The following is a 26,248-nucleotide window of genomic DNA, read 5'->3' as shown; positions in this document are numbered from 1 at the left end:
CTAAATAATATCGCAGTTTCATGAAGCCGTCTAGTAATATTACGCAGGATTACCATTTTAGAGTCCGCCAGCCAGTTTCATCACGGCTTCCATATGTTGAAAGAGGACATAGCATTGGGAAAATGACTAGCCAAATCCTTGATTTTGAATCAACAAAGTACACTTTGCTTGAACTGTTACCCATAGGTACAGAACGAAACTGAGTGGTATACGGCTATTTGTTCGAAGAAAACAGCAGTGTGGATATCGGCTAAGCAACCTTCTTTAGATGCTAATGGCTTGGGGAAACTTACACCAGTAAAATTGCCGCAGGCTCGGCAGAAGCTGCGGGACAGTAGTAACAGAGCCTTGCCTCGTAAAACACTGGACACTGGCGCTCCGCACAAATAGCAAGAGTCATCGCTAAGTAAGAGTATTCTTGATAAAGTGTTCTGTTCAGCAGTTAGATTACCCTATTTTCCTAGCGATGGGATGCACGTCGTTTATTTCTCGTTTTAGTTTGCCTAATTTGGTGTTCCTTTCTCCATGACAGATTTGTTTACCGTGCGCGTACATACATTAATCCAAGGGACTTTCAAACATTCCCGCTATTTTAAAGTAGTACTATGTGGCTTTGAAGTAATATTGCAGTAGGGCTACAACAAACACTGCGATTTATTGCTAACATGTTATCCACACGAATGGAAGAATTCTTATCCAGCATTAACAAAAAAACAAGATATGTGTCGTTTGTTGGTAGTCACGGAAAACTCTGTAAACGAAAATTACATGTTTATAGCTTCTCACTAACAAGGGAAATATCCAGCTCGAAAGACTAAAACTAAATAAATATGCCGGCCAGGGTGGCCGAACGGCTCTAGGCGCTGCAGTCTGGAACCGCGACCGCTACGGTCGCAGGTTCGAATCCTGCCTCGGGCATGGATGTGTGTGATGTCCTTAGGTTAGTTAGGCTTAAGTAGTTCTAAGTTCTAGGGGACTGATGACCATAGCTGTTACGTCCCATAGTGCTCAGAGCCATTTGAACCATTTTTAAAATAAAAATGATTTTGAAATACGGAGATATCTCGGTTTTACCGCACATCAAGGTCGTTAATGTGTTAAATTCTGCATGTGTGTAATCTGTTTGAATTTTAACTTATCTAGACTGCGAAAGCACAATTCGTTGAAGGAATAATGGCGTGTGACAAGCAGCTACGGCAAATAGACCCACATGTCATAAATGAGAGATTATTTGGCAAAAGATTAAACATTTGCTAGAAGAAATGTGCGTTAGATATTTCTAAATGTAATGAAAACTGTATGTAGCTTCTCTGAAATTGGAGACATTGGTTAAGTTACCTTTCCTTGAAAAGGGAGCCAGATAGTGACGAAAACCCAAATGAACGCACGCGCCCGCAAAGCAACTGGGAGTCAGAATTAGGAAAGTTATGTACCACGGTGTGTTGGCCCCTACATAGTGTCGTCTCTCCTAATGGCAGAGGGAGCTCCAAGAAACACTATCGCCCGGATTTCTCCATAAAACGTAGTAGATGAAAACTGTCGCGCTGCCCTAAATTTTACGGATTAAACAGTAGATAACACTTCATAACTGATATTCTCAGTGCTATTGTGCTGATAGCGTGAGGATTATTTTCCGGCTTAAGTGTGTTTCGAATATTTTTTCGCACTAGATGCGCCATGAGGAGATTAATTTTGCCCACCTTCACAAAGTATGCTAAAAACCTTGGCTTATCGCTACCTCATACCCACATTCCGTGAAAAATTTTGGATGAAAATATTATTTACTCGCCGTTGAATTAACACGCTTTGGTAGTGTTTATAAAGCTGTTACAATTTCAGCGTAGACTTCCTTTGGCGTCGATTGAAGCATTGATACCACAGGGCTCCGTAAGAATTGGATGGAAACTACTACGCTTTTCGCCCCTGATGGTTACTTACCTTACTCTGTCGAACTTAGTGCGTAACAGATGGGTCCATTATAAATTTTTCTGTTCTATTTTTGTACGTTTTGTTGTTGCTTCCTGCTCGTTGATTCGTCCGATATTGGTCAGGAGCAAATATGCCACACATCCATATTTTCGTGAATTAATGACGTCCAACTTTCTTCAGAACCCCAAGCCCATCGACATTAATGCAAGACAATAGGTGCTCGATTTTCCGACAGTGACCCAGAAGGACTTGGCAGCAGCTTAATTTCCGCCTTGAAAGCATTTTGGCTGGTCGTAAACTAAAGTTTCCGCTACTTACACTTGAATATCGCGTACATCCTCTGCGGGACTTTTCGCGCTTTACAACTGACTTGATTTTTGTGTGCCATTACAATGACTCCACCCTACAACCTCATTATTTTTGCTGGGAACAGCACACAAATCTACTTCAACGCAGTGTTTTGGACGCTAAATTGCGCTACTAGGCCTCTCCCAAATGCACATCTATATTGCGAAAGCCGCCGTACGGTGTATTTGTGGGGGTGGGGGGGTTATGTTATGTGCCAATATCATATGGTACCCCTCCCTCCATATTCCATTCGCGTAAGCTAAGCGCGAAAACATATTGTCGGAACTCTTTTGTATAAAATAGAATTTCTCTAATTTTAGGTTCGTGGTCTTGACGCGAGATACTGATCGAAAGTATCCAGACACGTCTATATGATGCGAGTTTGACCACTAGCTGAAACAAGAGGCAGGTGCCAGTATAAAAGAAGGCGGGGAGTACTGTGTCGTTAATAGAGGACTATGGTTGGAGCCACGAATGATGGCGGTCGAGCTTAGGCTTGTTCTGCGCACCTACGTCACGCGTTATGAGCGCTCGGCTGTGAATGTAGTAGCCAGTACCAGCCTCAAACTTGATCGCAACGAGTAATTTAGTGAGTTTTTAATCTATTTGTTGCGAGCTGTCATCGCTGATGGTGGTGAGCGACAAATTCTACACAAGCAAGCGAGAGACATAATTTACAAAATACATGTCTTGTTAAAAGCGCAAATCATGCGTATTCGTTTCGTACTGCAACTGTCGCTTGGAACAGGCAACAATGAATCCCCGTGCTTGCCTCGACGTGCGCGGACAGCCATGGTTGTTGAATCGGACTGTAGTAACAGCAGAACGGGTCGGCCAGGAGAGCTCAGTGGCTTCGAAATCCAACTAAATATTGGATGCCAGCTAGGTACCATGTCCATCAGGGGCGTTTAGATTCTTCCAAAGCTGTCAGTCGTCAGTTGGTGTGACTGAAGTGGAAATGCGAAGAACAATCACAGTTAAATCGAGACACCTAATGTACTTACGGACAGGACAGTCGAGCATTGCGGAAGTTGGTTACAAAAGTCTCACTATATCAACGGAGAAATAACTTGTGAATTCCAAAATGGTATCAACATTCCACCTAGGATGATGACTATCCATGTAGTGTTCCAAATAATGAGGTACAACGGTCAAGCAACTTATCACAAGCCCCTGATTTCTGTAATCAGTGCTAAGGCCACAGTGCTAAGGCCATTATTACAGTATCATATGTTGTTACGTCAAATATTTATGTCAAAGGTATTTGGTAGTGTTATAGGATAGGGAACGTTGTCAAAGCTCGCCTTTCGTCAAAGAAATATGATCAAATCTAGGGCCTCGCCGTAGATTTGATCATAAAAGACGCTCTTCTTCTGTCACTGCAATGTGAAATGTAACTGCACGGACCGCTGACATCGCTACAGCTATTTGACATCTGTGGTCTGTTTGTAAACAAGGCAGCAAAAAGTTTAGTTAGTATGTTCCTTTCGTTAATGTGCACAGTTGTATTAGCGCCATATTGTAAGCTAGAGTAGCTATCTCCTGTAGCGAGAAATCGCAGTGTTACGGTGAGCCTGTCTTCTTAACATACAGCATTTCTCAAGTGAGTGTTGTGCTTTGTAGTATGTGCAGTCACTTTACTTTACTGAGCAAATACTGAAATGAACTCTCATCCATTCGTAAGTAATTTATATAAGATTTGGTGGGCTCCGTTACAGCTCTTGTAACAAATGTTGCTGGATGCTTTTATCATCTCGACGTAAAACCCACGACTTCACCCAAGTACAGGGTGTATCAAAAAGAATCATCGGATTTAAAAAAAAAAATCATAACTATTATATTGTTCGAGATAGTGCGAGAGCAACATACTGTTGGAAAGAGCAAACTCTCGAGTTTCACATGGTTCCCGCTAGATAGCAGCAGTATGTGCCCACTTCAGTTCTAGTAAAAATGGTGTCGGGACAACAGAAAGCGATTTGTGTTCTACGTTTTGCGCAGTGCGAGGCAGTAATAACAGTTCAGCTTGACTTTCGTACTCTGGGTATTGTGTGGATGCTCCATACGCGTGTTCGTGTAGAGGCAAATCGCCGGACCGCCCCCGAGTCTCTTGACACAAACGTCGAACGCGTCCGCCATAGTTTCACACAAGGAGTCCGTAGAAATCAGTTCGCCGTGCAGCTCGAGAGCCCAACATGCTGCCGATGTCCATCTGGCGTGTGTTGCATCGACATGTACACGATGCCGTACAAAATTCAGCTACTGCAAGCTCTTCTTAAAGGTGAGAAACGACGACACGTGGAGTTATGTAATTTCGTGGCAAGATGGAGGATGACAGTTTCCTTCCATGCTTAGTGTTTAGTGTCAAAGCAACATTCCATTTAAATGGAAAGGTGGACCGTCATAATGTGAGAATATGGGGTACGAACAACCACTTGAAGTTGTACATAATGAAGCGAACTCTCCAAAATTTAATGTGTTTTGTGCTGTTTGACGGGAAAAGATGTGTGGTCCATTTTTCTTTGCCGAGAATACTGTTACAGGAAGCATATATATCTCGATATGCTTGAGAACTTTCTTTTCCCACAGTTGGAGAGTGATTGGAACGAATTCATTTAGCAACAGGATGGGGCACCGCAACACTGGCATCTGGAAGTGCGGAAATTCTTAAATCAAAGGATTACTGAATCGGTCGCACTGGACTAAATGATCTGCCTTACATTACTGGCCTCCAAGGTCACCGGACCTGACTATATGATTATTTCCTGTGGGGATTTATAAACGACTCTGTTTATGTGCCTCCGTTACCAACACCAACGAATGAACTGAGACATCGCTTAACAACAGCTGTGGAATCTGTAACTCAGACATGCTCGCTGCAGTGTGGGAACAATTTGAATACCACATTGATATATGCCGTGCATCTGTAGGGTGGGGCATATTAAATACGTATGAAAAGTATGAAAAAACTTTGAGTTTCCCATTCATCAAAAAACAAAATTCATTGTATATGTTTGTTAATTTAAGGATGATTCTTTTTGATGCACCCTGTATGTTTCCTTTTTTTCCGCGAGTTCTCTTCCAAAAACACACAATGCAATTGCGGTACAAGCAACTGCAACGCATTATAACATTATTATTCTCATCATTTGGAACGCGGTTTCTCAGACTTTCCACTACAATTCGTTGAACATTTCACGTGACGCCAGCACGCCGATTAAACAAACATGTAACGAATTGCTCATCTCTTCCTTCAATCTTTTTTCGCATTTACGTTATCTCAACTTCGTGACAGTCCCAGGACGACGAAGAGGGCGCAGGATACAGCGTTAAAGCTCAACCCGTACGAAACCCCAGAGGTACTGGTTAATCATTCTAGGCTCATTAGCCCGAAAAACATCGGGAATCCCAACCATATTTAATCAAAAATGGGACAAATTTCAACTTACCATTGAACAGAGTGTCTAGAAGTAATAATAGACGAAAATCTATGTTGAACTGATTGTGAGCAAGTAAGTGCAGTGTGCAAGAAGGCATCAGCATCTTTCCATTCCTTACAAACTTTAAAAAGCTCTTCCCTCTTGACCTGAAAAAGAAACGTGTGCAAACACTTCAGCATCCAGTTATTGATAACAGCGATGTTATCCTGCAAGACATTTCTTAAGAAAGCTCAAGGCACCTGGAACTGGTTATGAATGCCTGTGTTCGTTATATCCGTGATGTTCGACTCTTTGATCACATTTCACCATCTCGTGGACAGCTGGCTGTGTGCAGAGATTCCCATGCCCTTTGTCTTCTCTACAGTTTTATCAGCCTATACTACCCCCATATATCGCCTGGATCATAACGCCCTTGTCTGAAGAATATGGCAAAAACACCCGTTTCGATCAAAATTCGTTGTCCCACTTTTAGCCACTTTCACGAAGTCTTTCTCAGCAGCAGGAACTCGACTGCGCATTCTATTAAGAGAACTGTATAACACACCCAGCTTCAGTAGACAGCCAATGACGTGTCTACTAAACCAACTACGACTACCTTGTCATACGTCTTTCCAAACAGATCTTTCTCATTTACAGGTATTCTTAGCTGGTGCAGTCTCCTTAAATTTTCCCTCTCCAGAACTCACTAGATCAGAATTCTATTTTGTACACACATGAACTGTTTTTATATCTGCCAGTAGTGGCAGTAGCAGCAGTATTACCTTTACTATTTGCCCCCGTTGCCATTATAAATACTCAGATAATTTTAATACTGTCATATTAAAACTTATTTCTTAGGTAACTGACGTAAAAAAAGATACCATATGTGTGAAATCGTGGTCCGATGTAAGAGAGGACCTGATGGCTGTAATCAGTTTAAATAAATATATGTCTGAACATGGGTTGTAAACGACCTCCCTTGTACAGGAAATTGCACTTAGGATTCTCCCAATAAATGAGTTTGTTATATGCCTTACTCAAGACTGGCGTTACGTGGTCGTACACATTAAATTGCTCTGGGGAAAAACGCCTACGTGGTCTTACGTAGTGAATAATTTCAGTGAGCGGTAGCAGATTGCGTATTCAAACGAAACGTATATACATGTATATATATTGTTTTAATGTAGGCCCGGATTACGTTATTTATGTTTGCGTTTTAATCGTTTGCCATTTGTGCTGGTCTCAAGGAACCTTAAGAGGTGGATCTTCAGCGACGAATGACGGCATATGATTTGAGGCGGCGGGACTAGCGGTGGACAGGGCGGCGGCTGTGGAGGCTTGGGGGCGGCGTCGGCGTTTGCTATTGATCCTGTCTGGCCGGCAGGGGGAGGGAAGGGAAGCCCCGTCGCGTTCGGTGCCACCTCTGTCGCCTGCTATTCTCGGCGGGCCCTCCGCGCTGCTCTTTAATAACAGCCGCGCCCGGGCGCAAATTGTTTTGCTTGGGGATAACGTTAATTTACAGTTCACTATTAACTGAGGGATGTCTGCACAGTTTTAATACAATACTAAAACATGCAAACACATGTAATTAAAAAGAGGCATGTCTTCACATTTATTTCGCCTAGACATGGTATGCAGTTGCAGAATCCAAACTTTCCGATCACTGCTGACATTTTATGGTGTTCGGCGGAACGAAAGAGTGAGCTGTCGCAAGCGTGTTGTCTGTGATACATTATACCACATGCAAGAAAACATTTAGCTGCATACTCCCCAGAGAAAAAAATAAAATCTGCAGGTATATTATACGAAACCTCGAACAGAATAAGATAACTGAAGATGTTACGGACGTAACCGGGTATTGGACGGCATTTGTTATGAATTCAGAACTTGCTTCCAGACAAAACACAACATACCGTTCTTAACGGAACAAAATCTACGTGTGTAAAGGTAGTTTCGGAAATATCCCAAGAGTATGATACGGCCGTCATATTTTCCAACGTATATCATTGACGTAGTTGAAAACGTTAGAGGGTCTGTAAGGCTACTGACGAGCGATGTTGCTATCTGTAGGTAGGTTGCAGTGTCATAAGTCTACCGAAATATGTAATGTAAACATCGACAGGAGGATTGGGTAGCGTAGTTGACGGATAACGTGAAGAGTGGAACGTATTGCTCATAAATAGAGGGAGAGATGCACTGCGTTTCGATTACGCTGTTGGCAACAAATCGTTGGAAACAGTAGCTGTCATGAACATAGATTGAGGGAATGTGATTCATCCACGAATGAGGTAGCTTACTAAAACCCCGTTCGATCTATACTCTGATACTACTAGGCAGTATGTTTTGTGCATCACTAACAGCTTAGCTGTTGAAATTTAGATAGCGTTTGGTCCGAGCGTTCCGTCAAAGTATTACTTCCACGTATGTCACCAAGTGACTACGACGAGAAAATCTGAGAAACTAATCTCATACGTAACTTCACAAGGCCCGTTCGTGAATGAAAGGGGGGAAGAGCGGCTAGGGGGAGATAGTAGTACCAGAAGTATCCTCCGCCGTACACCTTAAGGTAGCTTGCGGAGTGCAGACGTGGACGTAGATGCGAAGTTGGGAGAATTAGTTAGCCGTCTACACTGAGATGACAAGCCTTGACATAGTGATATGCACATACACAGATGGTGGTAGCATAGCGTACATAAGATATAAAAGGGCAGTACATTGGCGAAGCTGTTATTTGTGACTCATGTGAAAACGTTTCCGACGTGATTACGTCCGCATTGCGGGTAATAAGACTTTGAACGCTGAATGGTGGTTGGAGCTAGACGCATTAGACATTCCATTTCGGAAATGGTTGAGGAATTAAATATTGCCAGATTCACAAGTGTTAAGAGTGTGCCGAGAATACCAGATTTCAGGTATTACCTCTCACCATGGACGACGCAATGGCCTGCAGCCTTCACACAACGATCTAGACCAGCACGGTTTGCAGAGAGTTTTCAGTACTAACAGACTAGCAACACTGCGTGAAATAATCGCGGAAATCAGTGTGGGGCGCACGTCGTCACCCTTGGGACTGTGCGACGAAATTTTGCGTTAATGAGCTAGGGCAGCAGACGACTGATAAAAGTGCCTTTGCTAACAGCACGACATCACCTGCACCACCTCTCCTGGGCTCGTCACTATTTCGGTTGGACCCTAGACGACTGGAAAACCGTGTCGAGGTCAGATGAGTCCCGATTTAAGTTGGTTTCGAGTGTGGCGCAGACTCCACGAAGTAGGGATGTTGATAAAATATCTAAGTCTATACTTTTCCGGAGAATATCGACATTTAACGCTGGAGCGCAGATTTCACGAAGTAGTGCTGTTGTTAAAATATCGATATGTCGATAATTTTTAGAATGTCGATATTTGGGGCTAAGGCGTGGACCCCACCAAGTAGGGCTGTTGATTTTCTGGAGAATATCGATATTTAACGTTATTTCTTCACTTATATGTGGATATATCGATATCAGAATGGCAAAATCGAATGCCGTTATTTTTATTGTATATTTTTTTGCAACTTTCGGTAAATATTTAAGTAGTTATTTTGTAATTGTAGAACAACATAACCTTACTTTCACGTGAAAGAGTCTTACTACTTTTTAAGCTTTCATCACGTCCAGTCTCTCTTTGAGTGTGCGTAGCAAGTGTAGGCGGCACAAAGAAGACCTGTTGCACTTGGTGGGCGTGCGGGGGGAGATGAATGGAATGAAAAGATTTCGAATTTGAGGGAATAATTCACCAGTTGGCTTAAAAAAATTTTTTAATGCAGCTAGTGTGCTGTTTCTTCAGATTGGCAGTCTTCAAAAATAGTTGCTGAAAATGAACAAAAATGTAAATGATAAGATTGGTCTTTCCGGCGGGTGGAGATGTTTGAGGGAAAATGCTTAATCGGCGCTTGTCGTTACCAATGGAAATAGCAACGCTTAACGTCACCATGCAATTTTGAAACTGGAACTGCTAGATCGCTGGCGTTGGCCGGAATGAAAACTAGGAATTCTACATGAAGTGTTCCGGACACATCCCATACGTGACGAAACCGAACGACGGATTCATCGGATATCTTTTATTGTGCCACTTACAAGCAGTTAAAAGGTTGTGCAAAGTGGTTATCGCCAAAAGTGAACGCGCATCGTTTTCCGTTCAATTCAGGCTGCTAGCTTGTTGATGTGCAGAATATCTAATAATAAATCAGTATTGGAATATACAACTCTAAAACATTTACAATGTGCCGCCGATATTTTTATTGGCTTGTACGTCGCTACAACCTATATTTTTTAAACAACGCTGTATTAGATTCTCGATATTTTTTAAAAGTGTAAGTCCTTCCACGGAACAACAGACCCAAGTTGTCACTTAGGCATGACTTTTTGCAGCCATTCGTAGATCTTATGTTCCCAAACAACGATGGAATTTTTACGGATGACAGTGCGCCATTCCACTGGGCCACAATTCGCAATTGGTGTAAAGAATATTGTGGACAATTTGAGCGAATGATTTGGCGACCCAGACAGTACGATATGAATCCATCGATAATTTATGGGACATAATCGAGAGGTCAGTTTGTGCACAAAATCCTGCAGCGGCAATACTTCAACAATTGTGGACGGTTATTGAGGCAGCATGGCCCAGTACTCATATAGGGGACTTGCACCGACTTGGTGAGTCCATGTCACGTTGAGTTGCTGCATTGCGCCACCCTAAAGGAGGTCCAACACGATAGTAGAAGGTAGCACGTGACTTTTGTCCCATCAGTATAATACGCCCTGATCGATATAGCAAGTGACGAAGAAATCTTTCGCTCAGAAAATCTGGGATTGCATTAAGATACACGGCAGTTAATTTAGTTGGAAATCTGTCAATGAATTATTGGTCATCTTAATCGATTTATTACAAGGATTTCAGAATATGGAAACACACATTCTGTGATTATTTGATGTTGGAACTCGGTCTGTTAACTAAATTGTGGCATACTGAACAGACGGCCTTAGTAAAACCCTCGGAAATAACTGGATTGCTTGAAAGATTTGTGCCATATGTAGTACTAAAATTCCTATGTACCGTTTTTGTAGATTTAGGTTTATCGTAGTGAAACAGTGATCGTTTGAGGCCAGATAAAACTGCGCAATTGCTGCTACTGTGTTGAAATTCTGTACAACGCCACTTGCCGAGTCTTAATTTTATGTAAATGCATTGCCACTACTCAGTTTTAACGCCGTTATCGAGGCATCCAGTATTTCGGGTTACAGTTTCATTGTTTTCATCGTACAGCTGTCTTAAGGGAGTAGTAGTATGAGTGCTGATTATTGGGAACAATAACTTAATGAGCCTCACAAGACTGACTCTTTCGGAAGAATCTATTTTGTTTCTTATTTGGTGTAAGTACATCATTATTAATAATCAAAATATCCACGGGTGTACTGCCGGTCTACAGTGTCCAACGGGCACAATATTTCGGCGATCATACATGTCGCCATCATCAGGTGAACTGACGGACTGAGCTCCTGTGAACGTGCCGGCACGGAGATCCGTACACTATGGCTGCTCAGGGGGAACTGGGTTCGGTCGCGGCGGCGGCCGATTTAAATACCCGCGGCGCGCTCACTCCGCCGTCCGCGCCCCGCGCCACGGTCGCGCGGTGGAACAGATTGCGACGGCGTCTGAGATGACGTCGGTGTGATGGCTCTGTCCGCCGTGGTCGTCACAACTATACATTTGCTCGATTTACTCTTTATTAACCCAATCGCTGGTTCCCAAGCCTTGCTAAGATTATAGCCACAGTCACGGTTTATGACAGGGCTTAACAACTGGCCGGTTTTGAGCGCGAGTACTCGCGTCTGCTCAGGCACGTGCTCGCGAGCAGCTGCATGGTCGCGGAGTGGGGTGGGAGGGAGGGGAAATACGCGGGCACGTATGAATAGGACCGCAGCGTGCCTATTGAATTCGCGCCGACTGTGTAACGCTTAAAGTACTACGATCAGCTCTAACAGTCACTTCGCTGGTTAAGAATCATGTCAAGTCGCCGTTGTGTAACCCCAACCATGCTTTCGCAGTTCAACCCCCACTGGGAGAAATTGTATCTGTTTACAGAAAAAGATCGTGTTGCAAAATGTTTAGTATGTCACAAAACGCTGAATTCTTTTAGGAAATTTAATTTGCAGCGACATTATGTGTCGTACCACTACGGAAGTGGAAAATGTGATGGACCAGATCGTGCACAGGAAGTTATTAAACTTAAAAGGAAGCTATCCGAAGAAGATCTGGATGACGAAGAAAAATCAACTGAGGCAGCTCTCAGAGTGAGCTACAAAATTGCTTTGTTTTTAGCAAAATCCCAGCGCCCCTTCACTGATGGCGATTTCATAAAAGATCTTTGGTAGTTGCAGCGGAACATTTGTGTCCATCTCAAGTTGAACAGTTTCGGATTGTGCCATTATCTGACATGACCATTATGCATCGCATACAGGACATGGCAGACGACGTCCAGAGCCAGCTTGCAAATATCTATAAAGATTTTATGGCGTATTCTCTAGCTCTGGACGAAAGTGTTGATATCACTGGAACAGCGCAGCTTTCCATATTTATTAGAGGTGTTAATAGAGATCTTCAGGTGAGGAAGGAGCTCCTCGATGTGTAGTAGCCATGAAGAACACTACAACCGAAGGTGATATTTTAATTACTGTTGAAGAAAGTATTGAAAATATAGAATTGTCGTGGAATTCTTTAGTTTCAGTGTCTACAGACCTTGCCGGCCGAAGTGGCCGTGCGGTTAAAGGCGCTGTCTGCGTGCAAATACCACCCTTCACAGAGGAATGGGGTGCTTAAAACTCTAGTACATAGGGCGCGCACTATCTCTGACGCAGAGTGTCTACCCCAGGAATTGGAACATCTGAGAACTGTATTTCGAAAAAATGGGTACTCAGGGTGGCAGATTCAACGTGCTCTCCGCCCACTCACTACAGCACAACCTGTGGAGATGGATGAAATCACGAGGGAGGAGGTAGGCACTGCGTTTATCCCATATACAGGCGCACTCTCGGGGAAAATCGCCCGCATTTTGAAGAAACACCGGGTCGGAACTGTGTTTTGCCCTCCGAATAAAACTCGTGCACTGGTGGGGAGCGCCAAAGATGACCTCGGTTTGAGGAAGGCCGGCGTGTACCAGATTCCGTGTCAATGTGGCAAGTCGTATATTGGTCAGACGATGCGTACCGTCGAGGATCGATGCCGTGAACACCAGAGGCACAATCGACTGATGTATCCGAGCAAGTCGGCGGTCGCTGAACATTGTTTGTCGGAAAATCACGCTATGGAGTATGAACGCACGAGGATTCTGGTACAGACGTCGAGATACTGGGACAGCGTTGTTAGAGAGGCCATCGAAATTCGCACCAATGATGACCTCATAAACCGTGACTGTGGCTATAATCTTAGCAAGGCTTGGGAACCAGCGATTGGGTTAATAAAGAGTAAATCGAGCAAATGTATAGTTGTGACGACCACGGCGGACAGAGCCATCACACCGACGTCATCTCAGACGCCGTCGCAATCTGTTCCACCGCGCGACCGTGGCGCGGGGCGCCGGCGGATTGAGCGCGCCGCGGGCGGAGGGTATTTAAATCGGCCGCCGCCGCGACCGAACCCAGTTCCCCCTGAGCAGGCCCCCTGAGCCGGCACGTTCACAGGAGCTCAATCCGTCAGGTCACCTGATGATGGCGACATGTATGATCGCCGAAATATTGTGCCCGTTGGACACTGTAGACCGGCAGTACACCCGTGGATATTTTGATTATCAAATACGCCGGGAGAAACTCAAGAATCACATCATTATTAATGGTTTATTAGAGGAGTGCGAGATCATACGGCAATTAGTGGTTTGGCTGCGCTGAATAGTTTGTCGCATCTTGAAAATCGTGACAGATTGGGTGTTTCTTATTATTTAGCAATTATGTTCTAGAAGACTTAACCCCGTTGTTGCGATATGTTTTCCCAAGGCTGGAGCACAACGAAATAGGGGAAGCAGCGCACTGACCCAGCCGAATTACCGAGATAACAAAAGTATTTTCCGAGTGCGTACGGTATGGGAATGTTTAAGAACATTTTACAGAAACAATGCGTCCATCCCGCGAGGCGTCTGAGAGTATTTTCTCAGACCGGTTCATTGATAGGTGTTGGACTACTAGAACTGCAAGAGCATACAGTGACAGAGTTTTCACACGTTTAGGCAGCATTTTAATTCGGCAAAAGAGTTAGCGTTTCTGGTTTCCTACTAAGTATTCAGTGTAATAAATTCTAATGAAATTTCGAAATAATGGCTGTTACCAAGTGTACACACAACGGCACATGTCATAGTAGTTCCCTTTGTAACATTTTTGTGTTACAGCCATTTGTCAAAAGCCTTGAAATTTCCCCCGTCAATTACCCGGAAGGACCAGAACATATAAATATCTAAGTGAAAAATCGGGCCTGTTTACCATTAAATAATGTAGCGAACATAGAATGTAAAGTGGTTACGGCCCAGAAAAGCTTGAGTAGTAATCTTCAGTCCTCTCCGTCATCAGGTATTTCTGTGTTTGTTTTTCTTATCGACCTTGCGTAAGTCCTTCGATCTAGGTAGGCATACCGGTACCTGCACAATACTTGTTTTCAAGCGAATGATCTTCGGCCTCCGTCGCAGCTGTCTGGACGTAATGGATTCATTGAAACTTCGGGATACAGTTCTTTCCCATTCATTAATGCTACAGTAACGCAAAGACGTAATCATATTATGTAGCATCTGCCAGGTCGTAACAAGCATAGATCATACTTCATGTAGCCTCATAGATGGCAAAACATGGTGTGTGACGGTTTATGGAAACAAATGGTTTTTGCATATCTCAGTGTCATGTAACATAAATCTTTAATGCTTCAGGCGTTACGAGAATTCGCCAATCCTTTAAATTCTGAATCTCGCGTTCAGTTAAACATGTTTGTACTGATAATTTATAACTTCATTCGTTGACAATTGCCCTAAGTAATTACATTCTGCTCGGTTTTATGAAACACACAACTCTCGATTGTCCGCGGTACTGAGGACGGAACCATGAATAGACGGATAACCGAAAAACGCAAATAGTACAAAATACACATTTCTATCGGAAATTGCTATCAAACTTTGATAAAAGTGACATTTGAAAGTCCACTGCATTTGTTAGGCGTTATTCGCCGGAAACTGACAACTTATTTATGAAATTACACTTAAAACACAGTTTTCTGTCATTTTCTTTTAGTTCACGTCCAAAAACAATCGTCAGTTCACTTCCAAAAACAATCGTCCATTTTTCCCCTATTTTCCTGACGACGGTTCTCATTTTCCGGAGACCGAAACATCGGTGAAATCAACCGAATTTTGCCTGCGTAGTATGATAAAAGGTCAACGCACGGATACTGGGCTCAAAGCATTTCATTATCTCGATTTGCGCGGTGACGGGTTCTTCGGACTTGTCTTAGATTGCTTTCTCTACCGAACACACTTCGTTCACCATATCCACGTCATTTAGCTGCTGAGGTCCCGGTTCGTAGACGTCACTAACCAGTGTCGGATTTTTTCATCTATCTCTTCACAGTCCAATATTTGTTTCGATAGGGCAAACGAGTAACACTACTTTTTGCGGAAGGCATTAAATTTTTACAAGTATCGTGGATTACGTCGAACATGTTCAGAGGTTTCCAGAAACTGAGGAAGTCCGAATCGCAAACACGTTGCCAGGGTGGAATCCCCGCATTTAGGCCAAGATGAAACGTAGAGACGAAAGAAAAATATTTCGGGGTTGTCAGACGGTGCAATTGTGGCCCCGCATCTTCATCCTACGATTATAGTTATCAATACATACTACTGTGTTGTAAACCAAAATATTCGTTTTTAATATAACGGAGTACTTCTAGCTCCATTTTTTTAATTTCAGAAATTACAGAACTGTGCACTGATTATTCGCAAACCGGATAATCAGCACATGCGTACGTGGTTATATTCAGTATCGATGTAATTCTTCGAGCATGTGAAAAAATGAAAAATTTCTCCTTATTTCCATTTAAATAGAAACAAATTGCTGTGCAGAAAAAATTATGGGCTGTGTGAAAATTACCTTTTTACGTACACATTACTTCTACGTCTACGAAAACAAGCGTTGTGCCATGATGCTATTAAAGTAGTTATATTAAGGCAACGCAACTGTGTGGAGCCTTTCTTTTATTCTACAGTTTTTACCCAAATCTCTAAAGTGCTTTCTGTCCCAATATAAATACTTAGATAACGGCTATCTTTTGCGTTGCTATTGAAGCGTTCAACAAGCTTAATTTCGCAGTTGTTTCAAGGCAGTTATTGAAACTGTGGACTCTTGTGACGCGATAAGAGATATTTTGCGGCCTTAAGATTCTAGAAATGTTTATTTGCTTGTCGTAAACACTCAGCAAAATACCTGTGAGAGATAAGGCGCCCACGCAAAGAGCTATCACTGCCAACAGCCATTCTCCGGTAGAACTGCACCTCAGTCCGCAGGTCTTCGTTCCAGGGAGTAAGAGGAAAAATGTTGCCTTCTGTCTCTTTCTATTGCCGTGGGCCAATTGACTGCATCGAGAACAAACTTGAATTGCGCTCCCCTATGTAACATAGTTGAGAGTTTCACTTGGTCTGCTTAGGGTTAAGACTATAATTAGCTAATTTTAATTTGCATGAAGGACGTAAGGCTTTGTTCACTCCATTTCCTGGATGCGAAAAAGAAAAATGAAACTTGAAGCCACGATACTCGATGTTATGGAATCATCAATTTCTTTTGTAATTGGGACGTCTGAGATACACGTTTAATTGCTGCGCATTGCGAACAATGGGCGGAATGAATGAACATGCCTTTACTTAATGCATATTACACATACAGTGCTGGACGCGCAAACTAGTGAAAATGTTTAAAGTTAGTTATGCCCATTACTAGATTTGAAGAGCTAATGTAAGATTAAACACAACACGAACATTCATTGCTATAAGTGAGCCTCTTTTGTAGGTTTCTCAGGCGTGGTACAGTACGTTAGTACTTGGAAGGTCAAATGCGCTTGCGTTCTAGAGTGTGTAAATCGAAAACATGAAAAGATTTTTAACCATTTTTGTTTCCAATTAAAAATAAAAATTTTGCACGTTAATTTGTCGGGACCGCTGTATTTCGTGGTAATATTTTTTTCGTGCTAAGCGTTTTCTTGTGCCGTGCAAGTGGTTTGAGTGCTTTTTCATGTCTGCGAGTGAGTGAATAAGTCACCCGCACACCTTGACCGAGTGATGGTGGTGCTGTGCGCTGGGAAAGCGACCCCTTGGTGTGCCATCGGATGCCGCCTCTCACGCTTCTACATGCCATTGTTCGGCCGCAACTCCAGCAGCCCAGGCATTGTACACGGTGGTTTTACCGTTGCGTGCCTTCTTCCGCTAGCTCCCTGTCCCACAACAGTAGCGCTTGCGTTCTCACGCACATCTTTGGCTGCGTTGGTGGTCACGAATAGACAGCAGTAACAAGATGGACAAGTTTCGTGTGGGATGCTGTTTACTCGACTAGTACAAACAGAACCCAGCTGTAACTGACAAGAGTCCGTAACAACTTCAGCGACACGTGACAGTGACAGTCTTCTTAATACCATCCAGAGAACTCTTTAGAGTCGCAGTGGTCTCTCATTTGACACTTAACAATGTTTCTAAATTAAGGGCGCAGTAAAAGGTGTTAACCCAAGTTCGTTGTAATTGACAATGTTTCTATTGCTTATTTTCGGTACCGTTTTACTCCCCATCCTGGAAAAAAATTGACTTTTCTTCTGATATGCCAAATCAGTAAATGAGTTGCATTTGCTATGTTACTCCATCTAGAGATGAGGCAAACGTGCTGAGAACAAATGAATCATGTGGTGACACGTTGGCTCCACATTCTGTAAATGGTTGCGACGTACAGTAATTCTAGTGTCCCCATGAGACCATCGTATCACAATTTCAGAGCAACAGTATGACCAAAATGTTATGCCACAAAAATAAGTATCCGACATCTATAAAGTATTTATTTATATTCACAATTACATCTTCGATTATTTTCATCCGCGATGGTGATTCATCTAAGCATACAATTTGCTCTCGTAGCGACATTACCATCAGATGTACCCCAAAGTGGATTTACCTCGCAGCAACTTGACCACCAAAAGTAAGTGTGTCGCCCATTGACGTTCTGACATAACCATCAAACGTCGTGCTCCCAAAAAACACGTTAATAGTAACTTCCAAATTAATCTGATATTGAAAGTTCAACTATATGCCACTATCGGTCCTCGCTGTATTACAATAGCTGCCAGAGTTTGAGGTAGAACGGCTGCATTTATATGCGGCCAAAACTATAGAGAATGCTGTTCACGAAAATCATTGCATAATGCATTTAAACTAAGCAGCGACAAACTTGACTGCAAATTCGGAAACTCGAGTGTGTAGCAGAATTGCACGAACATGATTTGTTCCTCCCGTCCATTGTTCAGAACTGAATTTCATTCACCATAATCCATGCTTTTATTTATAAATACTGCAGCAATGTCATTACTGATTTGAATAAGAAACGTAATTGGTACGGTTTATTGTGTAGATTTATGTATTTACTAAAGTAGCGTTGGCAGATTGCTATGAGCTGCTCAGAAGCCACCTTTTGTTGAAGTAGTGACGTTACGTCGTGGCAGTTGAATTAAGGATATCTGTGGAAATTACTAACTAGAAAACCGTGGACATATAATAATTACATATAACTATGCCTCAATGCGGAAAATACAAAATGAGTAAATGTCAGCGAATGAAATAGGTATACCAGGTCGCTACACGAGCGTAAATAGCAAGAGTGTGTCATGTTGTTTTTCGAGAGTCATCTGTCTGTGGCCGGCTTTTGTTTGTCCTGCCTCGTCGTCGCAGCTGCTGAACAACTCCTCGTTGCATGTGCTAGGTGACTACCCATGGAAATGATTTGTATGCTGTGTGCGAAAAATCTCTAATTCAGCCACAGCGGCGAGGTGTCTCAAGTACAACCACAGGCGCTCGAAAGTGTGCGCTGTCACTTCTTGTTGTTGTGCCTTGTTTGTGGAAATGAAGGCCCATTGGCTACAGTGACAACGTAGATCTTTAGTAGTGAAAATCTGCGCCTTAGCGTTGCAGTGCTGCTAGTGTGGATGGAGCGCAGGTTGGCCTACGTGAGTGCTGCTGCTCCCTGCCCCACCCCTCTCCTCCCCCCTTCCACCTCCCTGACACTCCTACGACCCTCGCATCTGCCGCTGGAGCCGCAGAGGACACGGAGTGCTCCAAGGAGACGCTGGGTTTTCCACGTTGTTTTGCGCACAGGTGTGAAGGTTTGTAGTGCGATGTGCTGTGTCATAGCAAACAAAAACGGTTTGCACGTGTCTGTTATATGACAATTAACTGCTCTCCGTTGTTTAGCGGCAGAAAATTTCGTTAAAGGCACAGTAGGCATTTGTTAACTACGTGAAGACACAGGACCAGTCCGGTATTTCAGCCTAAGAAATTCGTATGCTGTTGAGCTATTAAGCTAAAATCACTTTCGTCGGAAGCTGGACACGAAACGGGCTGCGGTGACATCAGAGGTTCGTCTGTAGTAAAGGCGTGGAACGAAGATTAAATATCAAATAACAATGGAGACATTTGTACGAGGCATATCTTTCATACTAAGACAACAGCTTTCCTTCAGCGTCTTGCGGGCGTTGAGTGCTATTTTATGTTCTCTGAGCATTTCGCGATGTCAAAATCTACAAAATATTACCTGCAATTAAATGTTGTCGGGTTTCCTGGCGCGTCAATCTGCTGCAGTATGTCTGCGACGTTTCGGAGGGCATTTTCTCTCCATGCATCTTCTGGCGAAGTGTTACAGTCTCGCAGTGTGCCTACTTACGTAGTTATCGCGGCGGCGCACACGGTTTACGTGGCCAACGCGTCGCCGTCCACGCACTGCAGAATGTCGTCCCTCTCTTCTTACATCTTCCAATGAATGTTGCGAAGCAGCGCCGAGACCAGAGCCTCTGTAGCTCCATTAACGAAATTTGTTGTAGCTCGTATTTCCATTGCCTCTTTAATAATACCGTCTCAGAAACCATTCGCTGGTAAGATAGACGCCTGCTCGAAATCGAAAGTGTGCTCCTTTAAGATGTGTTCAGCCAGTGCCAATCTTCCTAGAAGGCAAAGTTCTACGTTGCGAACATGTTCAGTACAACGTATAGAGAAGCAGCGTTGTGTCTGTCCAGTGCGTGACTGCGCCGCTCCGTCAAGGAATTCTTTATATTCCAGATGTTGAATGGCCCATGTTATCTTTCACGCTTCCGAAGAGGTTTCTTATATTTTTCAGTTGGCCAGAAGATAACCTAGATTCCTCGCCCATTTCTTGCGGTGCTGCGCCAGCATATAGATTATTTTGTGATACTTCTTTGCGCTTTTTTGTACGTCTCATAGTAAGACGTCTTGCAACTGGTTCACTGTTCTCTGCGTTGGTTCAAACAGGCTTAAATTAGCTGCAGTGCTACGATTATACAGTAATTGTGCAGTTGGGTGGGTTCGGTCTACAGCTCCTAGGTTTATAGAGACTAACAAAATTCAAAATTAGTCTAAAGGTAGTCATCTGCCTTTCGTCCATCACATCTAGATTTACGTTGGTCATTCCATCTTAAATCTTAATGCAGATATACATGCAGGTTTTCACGGCCGTTACAGGTTCCGATGACTGATTGCTGGTAGTGTTGCCAAATCATATCACACCCATATCGTTCGAACTACTGTCAAGTGCATGGCGAAATATACTTTTCATTGTACCACGCATTAGAGATTCTTCCCTTTCCATTCGCATATGGAGCGCGGGACGAATTACTATGTACACGCCTCAGTGCTCGCTGTAACTAGACTGATCGTGTCTTCGCAGGGGCCAAGTGTGCGATCACTGTCTCTAGATTCTCTCCCTAAAACTGTTTCCTCAAACATTGCAAGCAGGCTTTCGCGGGATAATTGGCATCTGTCTTCAAGTCTCCGTTGTCATCAGATTTTCAACATTTCCGTGATGCTTTGCCAAGGGTCAAACAAACCTTTCGCTATTCGTGCTGCCGAAATTTGTATACATTCGATATCGCCTGCTAGTATCATTTGCTACGGGTCACATATTCGTAATATTACAGGTCTGGTCGTATTCTTGTAAGTACTCTCTCTTGTAAGACGATTGCTTTTTCCTAGTATCCTACGATTGAACTGAATCGGCCATCTGCTTGCTTAAGATTGATTCTAGTTGTGATTAGTTGCTATTGTGTTCACGGTACATGGTGTTTCTGCGTTTTGTGAAGTGCACAATTTTACTTTCCTGAACAATTTTTTATTCTAGGGATCTACAGTATATTATAGGTTAATAAGGGAGCCACCTCAACTGCAGTTTGAGCATAGAACATCGGCCCTTCTCGAGTTTTTACACATGTTACGCTATTCATTAATGTTTGTCAACCGGTAGCAAGCACTTAATCGTGTTAAGTCTCTCCGCGTACTTCATAACACTTTCCCAACAGTATAATTCTGTATGGTATACAGCTTCACCTGCGGGCAGCCACAGACGTTATCTGGCAGGTAATTTGTATATGCGATCTAGAACTATCCTTCCATGTGTCTACAGGGAGAGGTTGGGAGGGGGGCGGCAAGAGGGTACATTCACTCTATCCGCGGAGCGTTTTATTGATCTTTCACTGATCACCAAATTTTCACGCGTGTCTAGCAGTGATGGTCTGCGTTTCTGCTAAGCCTCAGATTTAACATTGCCGAGACTGGAGGGAAATGCCATTTGGTATGGCTATAAAAGTATTTGACAAACAGTGTAGAGTAACACCGCCTTGTTTCAATCGCAAGCTGTAAAGTCGATTTTATGACTCAATTTCTGAAAGGTTCTCACATTCATCGTGTCCAGGGTTTCCCAAACTCTGTTCTATGGGAAGTCAATAAGTGCCCGCGAAAGACTGTTATTAACATGGCAATTTTTTGACATGTTTACGGTAAATTTAAAAAAAAATTACAATAATGTCTGCGTTATTAGGGATTTAAAACTGAAGTAACCACTAAAGGCAACAAGTTTCTCATTTAAAAAAAAAAAATAGCCTTTTAAATTAGGTGGAGGATCGTTCAACAAGTAATGCAACACTTTTCTCCATGCAAGATGGTTGTGTATTCCTGAGTTAAATAGAAACAATTGTTCTGCAATTTTTTGACTGTAAATCCCTGAATCCCTGTTTTTCAACTTAGTTACCTTTCGATTTTATGGTCTCACGTTGCATGTGGGATAACTTGACTGATCTGCATCTCAGCCAATTTTTGAAGTGTCAGTAACGTACCCCGTCATTGCTGTAATGCTTCCCAAGGAGTCTGTCCCTCAGTGGGCAAAAGAAATGGAAGTCAGGCGGTGCGAGATCCAGGCTGTAGGGCGGATGAGAAACAGTCCACCGAAATGTCGTGATCTCTTCTGGATACTAGAATTGGTTGTGGCCTTGGCGTTATTGCAAAACACACTCGTTTTTACGGCTACGAACCCACTGTAGTCATTTCTTCAATTTCCAACGAGTCTCACAATAGGCTTCGAAGTTGATAGTTGGACCATGATGTAGGATGTGAATCTGAGTAACCCTCAAATCTCAGAAGACTAGCCAGCTGAGGCTGCTTCTTTAACTAGTTATTTGAAGAAGACTGTGTTGTACCACTCCATGGATTGCTGTTTTGTTTCAGGCTCAAAGTGGTGAATCTGCTTTACAGTGTTCGACGAGAAATCGTCACCATCATCCACAATAAAGAGCAGACAGGTTAGACACAAATATTCCTTCTTTCTGCTTCACGCTCATCAGTTAGGTTTCGAGGAACCCAGCGGGAGAACCCTGGAAATACGCCGACTGGTGGACATGTCAGCACTACTAACTAAGATGCCAAGTTTAATCGTGAGTTGCTTGATTGTTATTCGTCGATCGCTGGACGAAGTGTCAGCATGTTGCAAACTTGAAGGCGCTACAACAGCGTAACAAATAAATATCCTTCGCCTTGTTCCGTTGATGGACGTTTTGCGACTTACATGCCCGCCGCCTGTAGGCGTTCTGTACAGGCCAATGAATATTTGCGATGGTGTGGTTTTCCACAAAAGAAACTCAATAAGTGCCCTTTGCTTTAACGGACCTCAGTTGCAGACACGATTTTGAAGACTTGCTTCAGCGCTGCCATCTAAAGGGAAATGAGAGTTGTCGCGGGGTATTTAGGGAGGTCGCAAACAAAATTATAAATTTCTGAACCAAAATCAACGGCGAAAATGTGTTGCATTATTTATTGAATTCATGAGAGTTATGGAATAAATCCATTAATATGGACAGATGGAAGTAATAATAGATGGCATCAAATTTAAATAAGAGTTTTCAAGTTAATTTCCTGTTCCTCCCTCTTGAGCATTAATACGGCATTTCTTGCAGGTTATTTTTGTTGCTATCCAATCTGAGTTTTTTTAGCTTCACACACAAATCCACAGCTACATTTTTAACGTCATCCTAACATTGTTACATGAATAAAATATTGTATTTGAATCATTCGGTGGACACCTAGAATTTAATGGTAGAGCATAATTTCAGATCGGTGTACCAAAAAGGTGGCACTCATATTCGGATTACTAACATAAGAATATGAAAGTACAAAAGGTTTCGAGATTCTATTAGTAAAAATGAGAAATATTAAAATTGCGATTTTAATGCTTCAGATGTTAAGACAGTCTTTCCCCACTTGTGTAGGGAACCGTGTGAAAAGTCGGAGTTCTTTGTGATGATGTTCATTTCGCGGGTCACACTGGCTTTAATGTTTGTTATGTTGTCAAAGCAGTGATCCTTCATGTGAACTGGTCACATAATAGGCCGGCCGAAGTGGCCGTGCGGTTAAAGGCGCTGCAGCCTGGAACCGCAAGACCGCTACGGTCGCAGGTTCGAATCCTGCCTCGGGCATGGATGTTTGTGATGTCCTTAGGTTAGTTAGGTTTAACTAGTTCTAAGTTCTAGGGGACTAATGACCTCAGCAGTTGAGTCCCATAGTGCTCAGAGCCATTTGAACCATTTTTTTGGTCACATAATGTTCTTGTGGTAGGTTCGTATTGATAACACCGTCTTCCATAGAACTACTACTGTTTCGCGTTTGTCAATAGAGGCAGGCATCCGCTCGTTGTTTTTGTTCAGGAGTCAAGGTCCGTGGGACAAACTTTGCACTCTCCTTTGTCTTATTCAAACCATTCTGGAAAATGTCTTGAATACCTGATTTAGAGATGAACAGTTCGTTGCTCCTTTGTGGTTTGTGACAACGTTGACACACCATCCCCTCACTTTCACTATAAAGTTCCTGCACGCAACTGAACAGTCGAACGTGCATCTGTTGTGTACAGTTCAAGTTGCCACCGATGTTGTTGTGCTGACGTCACTTATTCTCCGGGAATAAAAGCAGTTTCGGAACATTTTGGACGAACGGTATGTAATTGTTCTCATACTCAACCACTTAATTATCGAGAATGGCAAATTTCGAGTCTTGCCACTTTACGCCCACGGCCCTATCACTTCTTTGAGTTACATCGGACGCTAGTTTCCTTCTGATATTATTGCATTCGGGAAATCTAGAAGCTGTGGGCGGTCTCGCGGAAGAAATGTCGCCGTTTGTTTTGACTGGCCTGTTGGAGGGCGGGTGGGCGCAGTTGCCAGTAGCAACGGGTAGAGGACACGTGGCGACGCAGGCGCAAGAGTGCGGGCAGACGGCGTGGCGCGGGATCGATACATGGGGTGCTGCGCCAGCATCCGACAGTGATGCTTGGACCGCGACGTAATATCCAAACATACGTCTGGCGCCTAAGGGCAGAACTCAATATCTTCTTGCCGGCGACTAGAACGTCTTAGCCTTCAGTAGTTTGCAGCAGACACTGTTGTAAACTATTGAAGCAATAAGTAAATGTTTCATAGTATATATTTGACACGTGAGGGTACTGAGACAGAATATCGAACACACACACACACACACACACACACACACACACACACACATTAGGGATACGTTTATTCCAGCGAGAAAATATGCTCCTGGACTAGGCCCAAAATCGGCTTTATTGTAAATTGCCTGACGGATTAATTTTGTAGTCTCCGAATCACCTTGAACGTTCGCACAGATTCAGCAGAGCAGCGTCTATCCATGAGGCGCTCTTTAACTCAGCAGATTGACTGTGAGTGTATATTGCGTAATATTATATGGTTTTCATGCTTTTTTTTTGCCACCGTTGTTAGAATTTGATGTATAGACTGTTTCCTAGTAACTTCACAGAAAAGTGATTGTTAACATCACTGTTGCCTACTGAATGATAAGCAAATTCTTATTTTCCTCAATTTCTTTCTGACGACTAAAGGTGCAGCATGCAGAAATGTACCGTACTGCAATACTTAGACTGTGGTATTTCTGAATATTAGGCCGCTGCATGTGGTGTAAGATGATGTAGTATTATGAAAAAAAAATAAAAAATAATAATAATAATAATAATAATTCGAGTACGACAGCCCCAGGGGAATAAAGTTCCGTAGGTTGATACAAATTAAAGACTCTCCAAAGGTGTTAATAATTTCATAAGTCACAATAGTCAGTCACCATTGTTTCCCTTTTTAGAATTGTGCCTGTATTTCTTTTAGGTTAAATTGTTGAGGAGAAAATGGAGTAAACAGATAGGCCAGTTCGTTGTACTGGTTGTGACAGAATGTCATCGGAATGTAAATATCCCTTATTTACAATGATCTGGAGGGAAAGAAATATGACATTTCACATTCATGAAACCAATGGCATATTTTAACCTGCTTTCACTTTGAATTGGTTTTAAAGTATTCGTTTCGGTACTTTCCATGTTCTTATTTCATTTATAGTTGCAAAACCTATTATTTTCTCCTCTTTAAACTCCTGTTTAAAGATTGTCCCAGTCACACCACCAGTCCAGAATGAGAGAGAGAGAGAGAGAGAGAGAGAGAGAGAGAGAGAGCTAATGTTAGTGGAAATTGGGAGATATTATCAAACTGCATTTTATGATATCATCTTTATTTGTATTCTCAGTGATCCTCATTTATTTCGAGGATCACAGGTCAAGAGATGAGCACAATAAAACACCTGAACATTGTTTTGCATTTATCTGATGTTGTTACATCAGTTATGCACTGAGCCTTGCAACAAACTTTCAATTTTCTGGGTTCGTAGAAACTGCAGAAAAGTTTAAATTACTTTTGCCATAATTCATTTAGTAATATGACGAACAGGAATAGCGGTAGACTATCTGTCATGATTCACAACGTAAGACTGCCTGATATCACATTTAACTCGAAGATCTAGTGGAATCTGCTGTCACGTCTTACCCAAATCAGTTGTGGGAACTGATGGTGTTCCACCCTTTGATCAGACTCCTTCATCCCTCCAATGATTAGAA

At 42.8% G+C, this 26,248-nt stretch overlaps 1 protein-coding gene across 6 annotated transcripts in view; it reads left to right on the top strand.

The window, feature by feature from the left end:
• Positions 1-26,248, top strand: part of LOC126260476 (trafficking kinesin-binding protein milt) — a 369,562-nt gene that overhangs the window by 328,496 nt on the left and 14,818 nt on the right. The gene's annotated exons all lie outside the window — the stretch shown is intronic.

The sequence above is a fragment of the Schistocerca nitens genome, chromosome 1, assembly GCF_023898315.1.
Source record: "Schistocerca nitens isolate TAMUIC-IGC-003100 chromosome 1, iqSchNite1.1, whole genome shotgun sequence".
In the NCBI taxonomy this organism is placed as follows: domain Eukaryota; kingdom Metazoa; phylum Arthropoda; class Insecta; order Orthoptera; family Acrididae; genus Schistocerca; species Schistocerca nitens.
Note: the sequence above shows the minus strand (reverse complement) of the source record. Positions and strands in the feature narration are given on the sequence as shown.